The sequence below is a fragment of the Salmo salar genome, chromosome ssa11 (genome assembly GCF_905237065.1).
Source record: "Salmo salar chromosome ssa11, Ssal_v3.1, whole genome shotgun sequence".
Taxonomy (NCBI): domain Eukaryota; kingdom Metazoa; phylum Chordata; class Actinopteri; order Salmoniformes; family Salmonidae; genus Salmo; species Salmo salar.
The window spans coordinates 1,718,777-1,736,246 of NC_059452.1; the positions used below are offsets into that span (position 1 = coordinate 1,718,777).

General features: G+C 42.4%; 1 protein-coding gene across 2 annotated transcripts in view; it reads left to right on the forward strand.

Moving 5' to 3' along the window:
- Positions 1–17,470, forward strand: part of LOC106561882 (MAM domain-containing glycosylphosphatidylinositol anchor protein 1) — a 471,396-nt gene that overhangs the window by 155,863 nt on the left and 298,063 nt on the right. The window lies entirely within an intron of this gene.

Here is a 17,470-nt window from a genome sequence, read left to right on the forward strand (position 1 = left end):
ACACTAGGCCCTCCATTGAATGGGTTTGACACCCCTGTACTAGGGTGTTTGTAGAGTAAAAGTTAGTTGGGTAAAAGGGAGATTTCCTTTGACTGTTTTAGCCATGGGAGAGAAGAAAGGAAGAAGATAAAAATATGGATATTCCTGGAGAGGCTAGCAGTGGCGGGATCTAAAGGAGAGCATGGGAGAGTTAGTCCAGGTGGTGCGTGGCCACCCTTTGAACGGGGCCTCGTGCTGCTGCCTGTTGCCGCCGACCCACTGTCCCCCTGAGTCAGGGGCCAGGTCAGGGCCCTCAGCCAGTCTTGGTATAGTGCCCCCTACTGCATTGCACAAATGTGATATCTCTAAATCCCTTTAACATTATACAGTGCTACATCCAGACCTACCATTCACCCCAATTACAGCACAACACAGCACAGGATCAGGATAGGCACACATTCTTTTTTTAACCTTTGTGCTCTTTGACATTGTACATAATGTTTTCCCTACTATTGCCTTGTCCATCATCCTTCAACAAAAAGCATCACAAAAATCCTATACCGCTATTGCCAACTAGGTCTGTCTTTTAGACTTCTGGTCCTCGGAGGGCGGTAATTGCGGGGCGAGTGGACAGAGAGAGCTGCAGTGCTGACAGGGGAAGCAGAGGGTAACCAGTAGTGACGTGTGACGCTTGTTCAATTTTCCCTTCCCGCCGCACCTCAGTTTGCTTGCCGGGTGACTTTGGAAGTGAGGGAGAGAAAGATAGGCAGTAATTAGAGTGAGAGAGAGGGCCGGCAGGCAGCGGAGAGCCTCCACCTCTCCTCCTCTTCTGCCACCCTTATCCCCCTCTTTTTCTACACCTTGGTCTTATGGTGTGCAGAGAGGGTGGGGGAGAGGAAAGGGGATCCAGGCATTGTGGGAGTGAGAGGGAGGGGGGGTGGAGTTAAGAGAGAAATGGCACGGAGTAAAGAAGTGAGAGAAGAGAGGGACACACAGAGAGACAGAAACAGAGAGAAAGAGAAATCACAGAGAAAACAAGAGAGCGAAAGAGAGAGGAGACAGACCAAGACAGAAGCGAGTCAAGGTGAACCAGGGGGTAGGTCTGGTTTCAGGTCTCCTTTGGGAACAGTAGACAGCTGGATATCATGGGCCATAATATCATGTCCCCACAGTCAGTGAAGGAGAGAGATAGAGATCGAAAGGAGGGTAGAGGATTCGGAGACAGGAGGGAGAGAGAGCTGAGAGAGCAGACAAAGAGAGAGAGAGAAAAGAGGGTGAGAGAATAACATAGAAAGAGATTGAGAGAGAGAGACAGCGAGGAGAGCTTGGTCCTCAATGCTAAAAACAACTGTTTCCACTAACTCCGCCTTAGAAAATCCACACTCTCTCTTTTCTCAGCTCTGGCCAATTTAGTTCCTTTGCGCCATCTGTTTACAATTATAGTTTTGAAGTTATGAGCCAGATACTTTTTCTCACTGCTGCCTTTGTGCTGGGGTTGCAAGGTTTGTTTGACATCATTTCACCTGCTACCTACAGGGGTTTAAAGAGATTCTTCGATTTTGGCAATTGAGCCCAACCCTGCATACTAGCCATGTCTCACACCCTCTCTCTCTTTCTGTGACTGCATGCACATGTGTGAGTTTGTGTGAGCGTGTGTGTGTGCGTGTAAGGTTGCATGTTTGTTTGTGTGACACAAGTCAGCGCGAGGTTAAAGGGATACTTCAGGATTTTGGCAATGCCCCAAACAATTAAGCATACACGTGCGTGCGCACACACACAGACGTTTAACCATACACGCACTCACGCACACACTCATACACTGACATATGCTCACGCAGTCACATAAAGAGAGAGCGAGGGTGTGAGACATGGCTAGCATGCAGGGTTGGGCTCAATTCAGGATTTTGGAGTTGACTCCCATTCAACTCACAAGTTGAAATTCGCATTGAATTGGCCACACCCCACAGGATGTAGAATTTGAGTTTGAGTGACAGAAAGTATAATTTAATTCAGTGCAATTCAAAGAAATGATACTCAGTCATAGAACATGAAAGAGAATATATCACTTTTCTCTGGAAACAATGTTCATATACTCTTTAACCTCAGTGCTTAGAATAGTCAATTATTTTTCCACCAACCATTTAATTTGTTTGGCTTCTTTTTGAATGCCTCAAGATCAACATGATTCGAAACTAATGCATTGTGCGAAATGTAGTGTTTTTCCAATATTTAACTAAATGTAAGTGATTAATGAAAGATAATATTTGCATACAGGTTTTATTTTTGTTTGTCCTGAATATATATATATATTTCTTTAAATAGGAACACAAGTCTTTATCTTTGTTGTTTTTTTAAAGAAATGTTTGGTGATCGACTAGGAATGCAGATCGCGATCGACTGGTCGGTGACCACTGGATGAGGAAGGGAAGAACAGCAGGAGAGATAAATACTCATTTAGAGGAAGGGAAGGAAGTATAAACACAAAATTGGAGGGAGGAAGCTAAATTAGACTCGCTCTGAGGGAGGAGAGTCCAGTCAGAGTGATATAATCCAAAAACACTACTAGCAGTTAAATCAAAATGACCTATACAATTATCAAACTATCCATCATGAATTTGTTTCTTATACTGTATGCCCCTGCCGGTGTAGTTAAATCCACCTAGAAGCAAATATTTTCCACTGTGTTTTAGTACAAGTTCACTTTTTTAATGTACACAAATGTACTCCAAAATGTAGAGCAGACAGTCGTCCATGTTTACAAACTCCATCATCGTTCATGAAGTCCCAATTAACCTTCATTGACAGACACCTCATTATCATTGACCTCTCACCTCTGACTTTCCATGCAATGTCAGTTGATGGCTGGCTGAACCTAGACCTTTGGCACTCTGACCAGCGAGACAATGGGCCAGTGGGCGGGCGGGAGTTTAACTTGTTGCCTCTACTGTTGGATGGACTTGGTTCAGGGACCCATGCTAAAACACCCTATAGCACTTCCTACCTTAGCCTAGTTACCTTAGCATAGCCCTCTCCAAAGACCCACCAGAGGATCCACACAGGTAAGGGGCTCTTGGAGGCAGGGTATCCCGGGATAGGATGGGGAAAGGAGGGAGGTGGTCATGCTGTGTGGGTGGTGGTGGTGGTGGTTCTATGGGGAAAGCTATGGCTTGTGGTATGTGGGATGGTGTACACTGATGAATACTGGCCTTCCAGCATTGTTGAATATAGTCCTATTATGGTACTGTACTATGGCTTATAAGGATGAAATGAGGATAAACAATTTGTCATGTCAATACTGTGACCTGGAATCAATCTGGAAGAATCCTGTAGCACTCACACCACTCACACCCAGTGAGCATCGGATGATCATCATAGTATGTCCTCTATATGTAGGCACTCACTCGGCGAGTGTTATTACATGTAACCTGAGAAAAGCTCTTTGCTAGCATGTTAGCTCTCATGTGTGTTGTTGCCTGGGTTGAGCACCAACTCCGGTTTGTCACTGGTCTCTGGTCGCTAGTGTTTGGCGTCACACTCATCCTCCGCACGCACACACACATGCACACAAACACACGATAGCAAGAGGCACAGACCCTGGCACAGAATGGGAATGAGGAACCCAATCACATTGTGATCCCCTTAGAACTGTGTGTGGGTGGGTACACCTAGGCTGGCGAACACACACACACACACACACACACACACACACACACACACACACACACACACACACACACACACACACAGAAAAACACAAACCGATACAAGAAATTCCATGCCCTCTCACACAAAGTCCAGTGGCCACTCCTAAATTGCTGCCCACTCTCCTCAGTGTGTGTGTGTGCCACCTCCCCCCATGCTTGCAAGTATGTGTGTGTATGAGGGAGAGAGGGAAATATACGGTGTGAGAGAGAGAGGGAAAGTAGAGGAGGAGGTAGAGAACATAAGCTCTGACCTTTCGGTCTGAGCCAGGCTTTGGCTCTCTAAATCATGAACCAACCAGTAAAAAAATAATCGCTGTCAAAACTTCTCATCTCTCTGTCCTCTCTCTCTACTTCTCTCTCCCCCTTTTTCTGTCAGGCTGTATGACTGTCTCTCCTCTTTCTCTCTGTACCTTTCTCTCTTTACCCCCTCTTTCTCTCCCTACTGTATCTCTACTCTCTTCTCTCTTTCTGTCTCATTTTCTCCTCTGTATCTCTTTCTTTCTCTACAGATTGTTTGCTGGAAATGTTTGGATACATGATAGCCAATTAGAGCATAGTATGGGGGGGGGGGGGGTATGGGAGCTAGGGGGGCTTAAGGGGAGGGAGAGGAGAGAGAGAGAGGGATTGGCAGGTACATATAAGAGTGTAAGAAAAACAGATGAGTTGAGATATGGGAAGTATCTTATTGCCAGTGTGGCATTTTTTTAATTATTTTTTTTGTGCGACCTGACCGATTTCAGATAGAAATGGGAGATACAGTAGATCTCTCATTCTCATTGAAAGCAAGTCTGATAAGAGATCAATCCTTTCTGTGTGATATTTCTATGTTTCCCTCTTTTGTTTCTGCTTCTTTTTTACTGTCGGTTTTATACAGTACATCAGCTTTAAAATACAAAATGTTTGGTTATTGAAAAATATATTTCAAATACAGCGGTTTAGATGGTACAATGATTCTCTTGGGTCATTTTTGATTTTTATAAATTAGGAAATGGCAGAGCATATTGCACCTTTAAGAGACCAATGGGAGAGGTAGAATGTCAACAAAGAAAAGAGACAGGATAAATAAAAGTCCCAGTCAGACAATATAACAACATGCAACTTTTACGTTATGAAACACATTCATAAAACTTTGTGGGAGACTATTTATTTTACACAGTGATTCAGTCACAACACACAACCTCACTAACTGAAAGCAATCAGTTATTGGCAAGACAGCACAAACAGATCTGGAACCAGGCTAGCTATATCCCTAATTTCCTCTGAAGTGCCTTTGAGTTGAAAAGTGACTCACAAACTCTACTACGCGTCCAGTCTTCTGTGAAAGCGGCAAATGTTCAGTGACTCTTGCCCTAAGGTGTGTTACGAATCCGACAGCTTCCCTCTGTTTTGTAACGACACTGTTCTTTTATGCCAATCTCAAACTCAGCCTAACGCAGAGGATGTGCTGCAGGGTTCAAATGTGAGTGGAGGAGGTTGAGAAGGTGACAGGCTGCTTGCATGTCTTGTTGGGTATGTATGGGTGTATGAGCTGTATGTTATTTGATTATGCTGACAATCTGGAATTTTCGTCGGCCTTGATTGCATCATTACATTGTCCCGCCATGTGAACTCAGCCGCTTTATCCCTGTGTGTTTGACACTGTGTGTGTGACACTGTGTGTGTGACACTGTGTGTGTGACACTGTGTGTGTAACACTGTGTGTGTATGTGCCTTTTTGTGTGTAAGCGCGTACCTCTAAATGTGTGTACCACTTTCTGTGTGTGTGTGTGTACCAATTTCTGTCTGTGTGTGTGTACCAATTTCTGTCTGTGTGTGTGTAGCCAAGCAACTCGCCGTCGATGCCTCCCGTGAGTTCTGACACACGGCCACTGCGCCAAGGCCAAAGCGTCCAATAAATAAACACACACAAACACACTGAGGCAAGGTCGGGTCTAGCGTATGAGGGAGCCATGAATCCATGAGAGCTTTGTTGCACTTACCTCCCACTCTGAGGCTTCTGCCATTGTCAGATAGAATAGCGGTGCACTGTACCGTAGCTTCGCACAGCCAGCTTAGCTGTGTTTTTGTACACACTGAAGAATAGGAACAGGGACGGCTCTTGCCTTTTGGGGGCCCCAAGCGAGACTTGGTTGGGGGGGTCCCCACAAGACAAAACATTTTAGCAGCCCCCATTGACGGGTTTGATAATGTTTTCTGCAATTATACACATTTTGCCATGGGGTGGAGGATTTTTTTTTTGTGCAATTTTATAACAAATTTCCTGCAATTCTACCCATTTTGCCATGGGGTGGAGAGAAAAGAGTGCATGTTAAAGCTATTTGATAGTGTCTTCAGAAAGTATTCATACCCATTAACTTATTGCACATTTTGTTGTGTTACAGCCTGAATTCAAAATGCATTCAATCAACTTTTTTCTCACCCATGACAAAGTGTAAACTTGTTTTTAGAAATTGTTGTACATTTATTGAAAATGAAATACAGAAATGTCATTTACATAAGTATTCACACCCCTGAGTCAACACCTTTGGCAGCAATTACAGCTGTGAGTCTTTCTGGGTTAGTCTCTAAGACCTTTGCACACCTGGATTGTATAATATTTGCACAAAATATATTTTTTAAGTTAGTTGTTGATCATTGCTAGACAGCTATTTTCAAGGCTTGCCATAGATTTTCAAGACAATTTAAGTCAACTGTAACTAGACCACTCAGGAACATTCAATGTCGTCTTGGTAAGCAAATCTATTGTACTGTATACTTCGCCTTGTGTTTAAGGTTATACTCATGCTTAAAGGTGAATTTGTTTCCCAGCGTCTGTTGGAAAGCAGACTGAACCAGGTTTTCCTCTAGGATTTTGTCTGTGCTTAGCTCTATTCCTTTTCTTTTTAGAAGAAAAAACCTCCCTATTCCTTGCCGATGACAAGCATACCCATAACAGGATGCAGCCACCACCATGCTTGAAAATATATAGAGTGCTACTAAGTGATGTGTTGGATTTGCCCCAAACATAACACTTTGTATTCAGGACATAGTCAATTTCTTTGCCACATTTATTTGCAGTTTTACTTTACTGCCTTATTGCAAAATAACATTTGTATTCTGTACAGGCTTACTTATTTTCATTATGTTTGTTAGGTTAGTATTGTGGAGTAACTACAATGTTGTTGATCAGTTCTCATATCACAGCCATTAAACTGTGTAACTGTTTTAAAGTCACCACTGGCCTCATGGTGAAATCCCTGGGTGGTTTCCTTCCTCTCTGGCAACTGAGTTATGAAGGACTCCTATATCTTTGTAGTGACTGGGTGAATTGATACACAATCCAAAGTAATGAATAACTTCACCATGCTCAAATAGGTATTCAATGTCTGCTTTTTGTATTTTTACCCTTCTATCAATAGGTTCCCTTCTTTGCGAGGCATTAGAAAACCTCCCTGGTCTGTGGTGTTGAATCTGCATCTGAAGTTCACTGCTCAACTGATACAGATATTATTATTACATACAGATATTTGTATGCGTGAGGTACAGAGATGAGGTAGTCATTCAAAAATCATATTGTTAAACACTATTATTGCATACAGTCATGCAACTTATTAAGCAAATGTATACTCCTGAACTTATTTAGGCTTGCCATAAAAAAGGAGTTGAATACTCAAGACATTTCAGCTTTTCATTTTTTATTAATTAGCAAAAATGTCTAAAAACATAATTCTACTTTGACTGGCCTACACACAACTATGGGGTATTGACTGGCCAGTGACACAAAATCTCAATTTAGTATACATTTTAAATGCAGGCTGGTAACACAACAAAATGTGGAAAAAGTCTGACTGACTGACATAACAAGAGAAAAACTGCTGACGCACAATTTAGAAATTGCACCTGGTGTATTCTGCTATTCTTACTCTCCACAGGAATTTGAGACCCTGGCTGAGTTCCTTTTTGTGGGGGTTTGGAGCCCCCTTGCATCTGGGGGCCCTAAGCGACCGCTTATGTCACTTATGCCTGGAACCTGAATAGGACTTGTAGCACCGCTCAGATAGGGTTCTATTGTAGCTCTGAAAAGACAGCTGTACGTGAGAGGAAGGCTGTAGCATATATGTATTGTATGAGTGTGTAGTGTTGTGTGTCGAACTCTGTATGTTTACCAGCCAGGTCACCAGTGAAAAAAGTCAGTATTCGACATCCATCCATCCATGTCTGAGTATGTTGGGAGATGACATGGAAACCGGCCACTAGGGGCTACAGTGAGCGCTGTTACCTTCAAGTAGGTTTCGGTTTTGCTTGGGCGTTGTGGATGGGGATAGAGAATGGGCATAAGTATCTGCCTCTGGTGCTGAAGTTTGAACATTTGAATCCAGCGATAGAAAGGAGTTTGATATATTTTTTTCAGCCTATCCCAAATCTTATCCCTCTCCTTAACCATTCAAAATAAATAATTAACCTTAAGATTTTGGAGTTAATGCCTAAACGTAACCTTAAACACTCTGAAACAAACTTTGACATTTAAGAAAGATGAATGAACGTCTAATTCTGACGTGCCACTGTGAGAGCTAATTGATGTGTACAGTGTGTGTAAGATTGCGCTGTTGTGTCAACGAAAAGGAGAAACAGCATACACACACACAATGCAGTCATTTTCCATTTGCTCTTCTATTCCCAGTCTGCATAACCTTCCCTCCTTATTCCTCCTTATTCACTCTGTCCTCTCAGAGCCCCCCCCCCACACTGTGCAGCCATTGAGCATCATGTTTGGGAGCTGTTTGGGCAAATCACGCGACATATCTCCCACTAATTGGCACCCGACAGGAGCTGGCGAGCATTTTTGCATGCCACCTCTGGTGCCAATCTCGCCCCATAACACAACAGCACCATCACACGCACCCAGAGTCACACGCACACACAAAACAAACTACCAAGGCTCTCCGCTGCTGCTTCCTGCCTAGCGACCCATAGTACCTCTCACCCAGGCAGCCCTGATAAAAGGGAAATACTTCCTCAGCTATGGAATTTTCATAGCCGCCTAATAAACAACCCCCAGCCTTGTTAAAGTTATTCGCTTAGTTAAAAAAAAATTGGTCAGTGAGTTCCAGGCTCTGCGTATACAGTTAGCTAATTGTGCTAATGCGAGCTACGCTAGTGTAGCAAAATTAGGAGTTGGTTTAGCCCTCTGTCGACCAATGTGAAGTGCAAAGTAGGAAGATTTTAACAAGGAGTGTAGAAAAGATGCAGTGGCATATTAATGGAGTGTGTGCGTAAACAGTTAGCTAATTGTGCTAACATAAGCTACGCTAATTTAGCAAAATGTGGAGTTGGTTTAGCCCTCTGCCGACGAAATGTTAAGTGCGAAGGGGGTACTCTGGAGTGTGTATGTGTAGGATTTTAATGAGGAATTTATAGGGTGCAGTTGTGCTTTAGTGGTGTGTGTGTGTGTACAGAAACAAGACTGCATGCTGTTGCCATGTGTTGTATACTATATCACTCATATGCACAGAGGAGCTTGTGAGCTTGGAAGAATATGTACCCCACATATTATAATATGTCAACTATATCAAAATATTCACTTGGTTGCTGTTTTTTTAGTTGATGAGAATGTTAAATAAAATACTGTATACAGTTCCTTCAGAAAGTATTCACTTTTTCTACATTTTGTTACATTACAGCCTTATTCTAAAATGTATTAATTTGTCCCCCCATCAATCTACACACAATACCCCATAATTATAAAGCAAAAACGTGTTTAGAAATTGTGCAAAACATAATTGAAATATGACATGTACATAAGTATTCACACCCTTTACTCAGTACTTTGTTGAAGCGCCTTTGGCAGCGATTACAGCTTCAAGTCTTCTTGTGTAGGACGCTATAAGCTTGGCGCACCTGTATTTGGTGAGTTTCTCCGATTCTTCCTGATCCTCTGAAGCTCTGTCAGGTTGGATGGGGAGCATTGCTGCACAGCTATTTTCAGGTCTCACAAGAGATGTTCGATCGGGTTCAGGCTCAATGCTCTGGCTGGGTCACTCAAGAACATTCAGAGACTTGTCCCGGAGCCACTCCTGCGTTGTCTTGGCTGTGGGCTTAGGGTCGTTGTCCTGTTGGAAGGGGCACCGTCGCCCTAGTCTGAGGTCCTGAGCGCTCTGGAGCAGGTTATGTAGGATCTTTGTACTTTTCTCTGTTCATCTTTGCCTCAATCCTGACTAGTCTCCAAGTCCCTGCCGCTGAAAAACATCCCCACAGCATGATGCTGCCACCACCATGCTTCACCGTAGGGTTAGTGCCAGGTTTCTTTCAGATGTGACGCTTGGCATTCAAGCTAAAGAGTTCAATCTTGGTTTCATCAGACCAGAGAATCTTGTTTCTCGTGGTCTGAGAGTCTTTAAGTGCCTTTTTACAAACTCCAAGCGGGCTGTCGTGCCTTTTAATGAGGAGTGGCTTCTGCCTGGCCACTCTACCATAAAGGCCTGATTGGTGGAGTGCTGCAGAGATGGGAGAACCTTCCACAAGGACAACCATCTCCACAGATGAACTCTAGAGCTCTGTCAGAGTGACCGTCAGGTTCTTGGTCACCTCCCTGACCAAGGCCCTTCTCCCCCGATTGTGCAGTTTGGCTGGGAGGCCATCTCTGGGAGGAGTCTTGGTGGTTCCAAACTTCCATTTAAGAATGATGGAGGCCATTGTGTTCTTGGGGATCTTCAATGCTGCAGAAATGTTTTGGTACCCTTTCCCAGAGCTGTGCCTCGACACGATCCTGTCTTGGAGCTCTACGGACAATTCCTTCGACCTCATGGCTTGGTTTTTTCTCTGACATGCACTGTCAACTGAGGGACCTTTATATAGACAGTTGTGTGCCTTTATAAATCATGTCCAATCCAATCAAAGGTGGACTCCATTGAAGTTGCAGAAACATCTCAAGGATGATCAATGGAAACAGATGCACCTGAGCTCAATTTCAGGTCTCATTGCAAAGGGTCTGAATGTTTGTTTATTTTTAATACATTTGCAAACATTTTCGCTTTGTCATTATGGGGTACTGTGTGTAGATTGAAAAAAAAATCTGCAATCCATTTTAGAATAACTTAACAAAACGTGTAAAAAGTCAAGGGGTCTGAATACTTTCTGAAGGCACTGTATATAAAGCCATACCTGTGGTAGGTAGGGGTCTACACTACTTCAGGAATGAAGGAGCGATGCTAACATAGCCTAGCCTGGTACACAACGAGGGAGAACTGATAACTGGTCTGGACAGGAGTCCGTTTGTTGGTGCAATATTCACGCAAAAGTAGGCTTAAGTTTTGATTGTTTCTTACATGCAAGATAATTGAATTCAACACCCCTGCCGTCCTAGTCAATTCGCTTCAGTTAAACAAGCCGTGATTCGTTCAATTCGAAAATGGGATATCCAATCAGCGTAGGACACCACCTTGAAGTCCCCTTCATTATCAGCGCATTTTTTTGATAACATCAAAAGAGCCTTTCCAGACTGAAGACAGCAGGACTTTGAGTTAGATGGCTATGTTTAGTCTGGCTGACACCTATTGTGTGCATGCATGCTTGTGTTATACAAACATTTGTACTGTACATTATTTTACTGTACATTTCAGCACACGTTGCTCCTATTTGTAATAAGAGGTCTCAGGTTCCTTGGTACTGTCACAGTTTAGTGTGAACCCATTTTTACTCCACCCAACACAAGATTTCATGTTTTCTAGAACACAATCCCAACACAGAAGACCAGGACATTTAAATATGCTCAAGGTAAGTTTTATTTTAAATTCATGGGTTAACATGGATTGGACCCAGTTTCCCCACAGCAGACTGCATGATTTCCCAGACTGTGTCGACACAATAGAGGGTAACCTTCCTATCAGATAGGTTACCCTCCCCCTGACTGCCTCAGGTAAATATCGGGCATGCAAAAGTGACACTGCAACATACTGCACACTGAATTATTCTGATATGGCACTTATGTTAAAAGGCAATACAATGTCACTCTGGTGCTCCAAACAATATGGGACCCACCCTTGGCCCTGCTCTACTCTTCCAACCCCTCTAGCAAACTCTACTGCTACAGTTGAAGTCGGAAGTTTACATATACTTAGGTTGGAGTCATTAAAACTCGTTTTCTAACCACTCCACACATTTCTTGTTAACAAACTATAGTTTGAAGCACAGGGGTTTTAGCATCATGTTGTGTGGGTGCTGTGCTGCAGGAGGGACTGGTGCACTTCACCAAATAGATGGCATCATGAGGAAAGAAAATGATGTGGGTACATTGAAGCAACATCTCAAGACATCAGTCAGGAAGTTAAAGCTTGGTCGTAAATGGGTCTTCCAAATGGACAATGACCCCAAGCATACTTCCAAAGTTGTGGCAAAATGGCTTAAGGACAACAAAGTCAAGGTATTGGAGTGGCCATCACAAAGCCCTGACCTCAATCCCATAGAAAAATTGTGGGCAGAACTGAAAAAGCGTGTGCGAGCAAAGAGGCCTACAAACCTGACTGTTACATCAGCTATGTCAGGAGGAATGGGCCAAAATTCACCCAACTTATTGTGGGAAGCTTGTGGAAGGCTACCCGAAACGTTTGGCCCAAGTTAAACAATTTAAAGGCAATGCTACCAAATACTAATTGAGTGAACTTCTGACCTACTGGGAATGTGATGAAAGAAATAGCAGCTGAAATAAAATCATTCTCTCTTCTATTATTCTGACATTTCACATTCTTAAAATAAAGTGGTGATCCTAACTGACCTAAGGCAGGACATTTTTACTGGGATTAAATGTCAGGAATTGTGAAAACTGAGATTAAATGTAGTTGGCTAAGGTGTATGTAAATTTCCGACTTCAACTGTATGTGACAAAATAGGGAGGGGGAAAGAGAGATAAGACAACATATAGAGAGGGTGGGGATAGGGTCTCAAGTTCTAGGGCCCAACAAGAACCGTATTCCCATAAAATAAATGTCTTTGTATGGCAATATCCAGATCCGCACAGCTCCCTGTCCTGAAACGCACCTGGTCTGAGACTGCTTGGCAACTCCACGGATGGGCCGGCCTCAGGTGCTAAACGAGAGGAAGACAGACTGCAGGGAAACGTGGCGGAGCTAAAGCTCCTAGATGTGCCTTGTACCAATGCCTCACTCGGTCCTCTGCTCTCAGATCAACTCCACAGACCCAGTTCGTCATCAGCGCAGCTGCCCACTTCCTCACTTGAATTCGTCAGTAAGACTACTCGTCCCACAGACACTGGTTCAGTGCAATCACATCAAACAGACAAGCCATGGACACTTGCATAGGGGTCCAATCCCCAAGGAGAGACATTCTCCGCTCAACTCCCAGCCCCGAACACCACAAAACACAGGGCTTTTAAAGGAAATTACAGCCAATCCCCAGCTACCTGTCTGATTAGCTCACTCGCTGCAGGTGCGTCTGATCACACCAGCCCCTCAACCCACTTATCTACCAATCCATCTCGTGACTGTACCAAAGGGGAACACTGTCTCACTGTCAATAAGGACACAAAGCAACTCGGCATGAAAGGTATTATGTACCCATTTTCTTCTCTATCCACTACCTTACAGCACCTGAATACAGATCACATGAAGTCTGACAGGACCTTGTGGTCCTCTTGGTATTTATCATAAGGCCACACTGTCGCTGAACAATATTGTCAACAGACATTACTGTTGAAAAGGAAATAGGTCACTTATTGTCTATGTACCAAATGTCACTCTATTCCCTATACAGTCCTGGTCAAAAGTGGGTGACGAAATAGGGTATAGGGTGCTATTTGGGACACAGCCATTGTGTTTGGTTGATGCTCTTGAATAGAAGGACTGTCACTTGACCCGATATTTGTTGGGTTGCACGAAATTACATATCTATAATCAATATGCCTATGTCCCAAATGGCACCCTATTCCCTATATTGTGCACTAATTTTGGCCTCATATGGCTCTGGTTAAAAGTAGTGCACAATGTAGAGAATAGGGTGCCATTTCTGCTGCAGGCAATATAACTACAGAGAACACAGTGGCCTGATTGAGAGATAAACATCTACTTTATTAAAGGTCTTTATTAAACAGTGGGCTAGTGTTATTGGCAGCTGGAACCTGTCAGAGGATGGTTATATGGCACTGTTGAATTATAATCCTAAATCATAAGAGATAGTTACTGTCAGTATAGTCTTGTGCCACAGACCATATTCTTGCATTGGAGATGCATACATGGTTAGGGGTTAGTTGACTCCCAGTATCATTATCAGTATTTGCAGCGGTCAGTCTTACACATGGACAGGACCATTTAAGTGGGACTTGTGGGTCGTACAATGTATTCAACCCATGTTCCAAGGTGGACATATTGTAGGACCATGTCCCCCCTGTATGGACACAAATATGGTACATGCTCAAAGTGCTTAGTAACAACAACAAAAATGTATTCATGTATGTATATAAATGTATATGTAAATATCTGTATATTTTGTATGTACTCTATTCACTGTGTGATTTACTTGTTCATTTGTGGACTTGCTTGCTTAATAAGTTACTATTTCTAGCAACTCAGTTTGCACAGTGCAGTGGTGTAAATATCAGGGTGTTCCTCTAAAGGTTTGTCAGATGAGACAGTTGAATCCGGTGGTGTGTACTGTACTTATGGGTTGAACTTGTGTTCAATTACTGTACTTGTAGGGCTATAGACTTATTTAAAATATTATGTGAAATTCCACACATGGAGAGATGGTCACTTCTGAATCAGGTGTTCTCCATACGCGCTCATGTTGAGTTTGATCTAAGGGGTTATCTCATATCTATTGCGTATTTCATAAATATTAAAATATAATACAAATAATATATACAGTACCAGTCAAAAGTTTATACACACCTACTCATTCAAGCGTTTTTCTTTATTTTTACTATTTTCTACATTGTAGAATAATAGTGAAGACATCAAAACTATGAAATAACACATATGGAATCATGTAGGAACTAAACATGTGTTAAACAAATCAAAATATATTTTATATTTCAGATTCTTTAAATTAGCCACCCTTTGCCTTGATGACAGCTTTGCACACTCTTGGCATTCGCTCAACCAGCTTCATGAGGTAGTTACCTGGAATGCATTTCAATTAACAGGTGTGCCTTGTTAAAAGTTAATTTGTGGAATGTCTTTCCTTCTTAATGCGTTTGAGCCAATCAGTTGTGTTGTGACAAGGTAAGGGTGGTATACAGAAGATAGCCCTATTTGGTAAAATACCAAGTCCATATTATGGAAAGAACAGCTCAAATAAGCAAAGAGAAACGACAGTCCATCATTACTTTAAGACAAGTGGTTCCCAAACTTTTTATAGACCCATACCACCTTCAAACATTCAACCTCCAGCTGCGTACCCCCTCTAGCACCGGGGTCAGCGCACTCTCAAATTTTGTTTCTTGCAATACATTTATTAACTATAAGAATGACTGATTTTTGTCATAACCAGGCTCGTGGGAAGTGACAAAGAGCTCTTATAGGACCAGGGAACAAATAATAATATAATAATAATCAATCATTTTGCTCTTTATTTAGCCATCTTGCATATGAAACTTTATTTGTTCATAAAAATGGTGAATAACTGACTCAGAAGAGTGTGCTTGAAAGGATCCACATAACTCCACAATGTTGGGTTGTATTGGAGAGAGTCAAGGTCCAAAATCATTTTCCACACACAGGCTGTGCCTGTATTTAATTTTCATGCTAGTGAGGGCCGAGAATCCACTCTCACATAGGTATGTGGTTGCAAAGGGCATCAGTGTCTTAATGGCGCGATTTGCCAAGACAAGAAACTCTGAGCGCAGCCCTATCCAGAAATCTGTCAGTGGCTTCTGATTAAATTCAATTTTCACAGAACCTCTTCTTGCAATTTCGATGAGGTTCTCTTGTTCAGATATCGGTAAAAAGTGATAACGAATCCAGTTGTTTGTGACGTCCGTTTCGGGAAAGTACCTGCGTAATTGCGCACCCAGCTCACTCAGGTGCTTCGCTATATCACATTTGACATTGTCCGTAAGCTTGAGTTCATTTGCACACAAAAAAATCATACAATGATGGAAAGACCTGTGTGTTGTCCTTGTTAATGCAGACAGAAAAGAGTTCCAACTTCTTAATCATAGCCTCAATTGTGTCCCGCACATCGAATATAGTCGCAGAGAGTCCCTGTAATCCTAGATTTAGATCATTCAGGCTTGAAAAAACATCACCCAGATAGGCCAGTCGTGTGAGAAATGCGGTCAGACAAGTGAAAATTATGGTCAGTAAAGAACATTTTTACGTCTCAATTCAAAAAAACATGTCAATACTTTTCCCCTTGATAACCAGCGAACGTATGTACAGTTGAAGTCGGAAGTTTACATACACTTAGGTTGGACTCATTAAAACTTGTTTTTCAACCACTCCACAAATTTCTTGTTAACCTCTATGGGCTAGGTGGGACGCTTGCGTCCCACCTACTCAACAGCCAGTGGAATCCCGTGGCGCGATATGCAAATACCTTAGAAATGCTATTACTTCAATTTCTCAAACATATGACTATTTTACACCATTTTAAAGACAAGACTCTTGTCAATCTAACCACACTGTCCGATTTCAAAAAGGCTTTACAACGAAAGCAAAACATTAGATTATGTCAGCAGAGTACCAAGCCAGAAATAATCAGACACCCATTTTTCAAGCTAGCATATAATGTCACATAAACCCAAACCACAGCTAAATGCAGCTCTAACCTTTGATGATCTTCATCAGATGACACTCCTAGAACATTATGTTATACAATACATGCATGTTTTGTTCAATCAAGTTCATATTTATATCAAAAACCAGCTTTTTACATTAGCATGTGACTAGCATGTGACTAGCATTCCCACCGAACACTTCCGGTGAATTTACTAAATTACTCACGATAAACGTTCACAAAAAACATAATTATTTTAAGAATTATAGATACAGAACTCCTTTATGCAATCGCGGTGTCCGATTTTAAAATAGCTTTTCGGTGAAAGCACATTTTGCAATATTCTGAGTAGATAGCCCGGCCATCACGGGCTAGCTATTTTGACACCCACCAAGTGTGGTACTCACCAAACTCAGATTTACTATTAGAAAAATTGGATTACCTTTGCTGTTCTTCGTCAGAATGCACTCCCAGGACTTCTACTTCAATAACAAATGTTGGTTTGGTTCCAAATAATCCATAGTTATATCCAAAATGGCGGCGTTTTGTTCATGCGTTCAAGACACTATCCGAAGGGTAAAGAAGGGTGACGCGCCCGACGCGTTTCGTGACAAAACATTTCAAAATATTCCATTACCGTACTTCGAAGCATGTCAAACGCTGTTTAAAATCAATTTTTATGCGATTTTTCTCGTAAAAAAGCGATAATATTCCGACCGGGAAACTCTGTTTTCGTTCAAAGACGAAAAAATAAAAACATGGTGTCAGCTCGTGCACGCGCCCCAGTCTCATTGTTCTCAGATCGACCACTATCCAAATGCGCTACTGTTTTTCAGCCATGGCCTGCAAAGTCACCATTCAACGTTCTGGCGCCTTCTGAGAGCCTATGGGAGCGTTAGAAAATGTCACGTTATGCCAGAGATCCCCTCTTTTGGATAGAGATGATCAAGAAGGCCAATAAATAGTCAGAGAGAGCGCTTCCTGTTTGGAATCTTCTCAGGTTTTGGCCTGCCAAATGAGTTCTGTTATACTCACAGACACCATTCAAACAGTTTTAGAAACTTTAGGGTGTTTTCTATCCA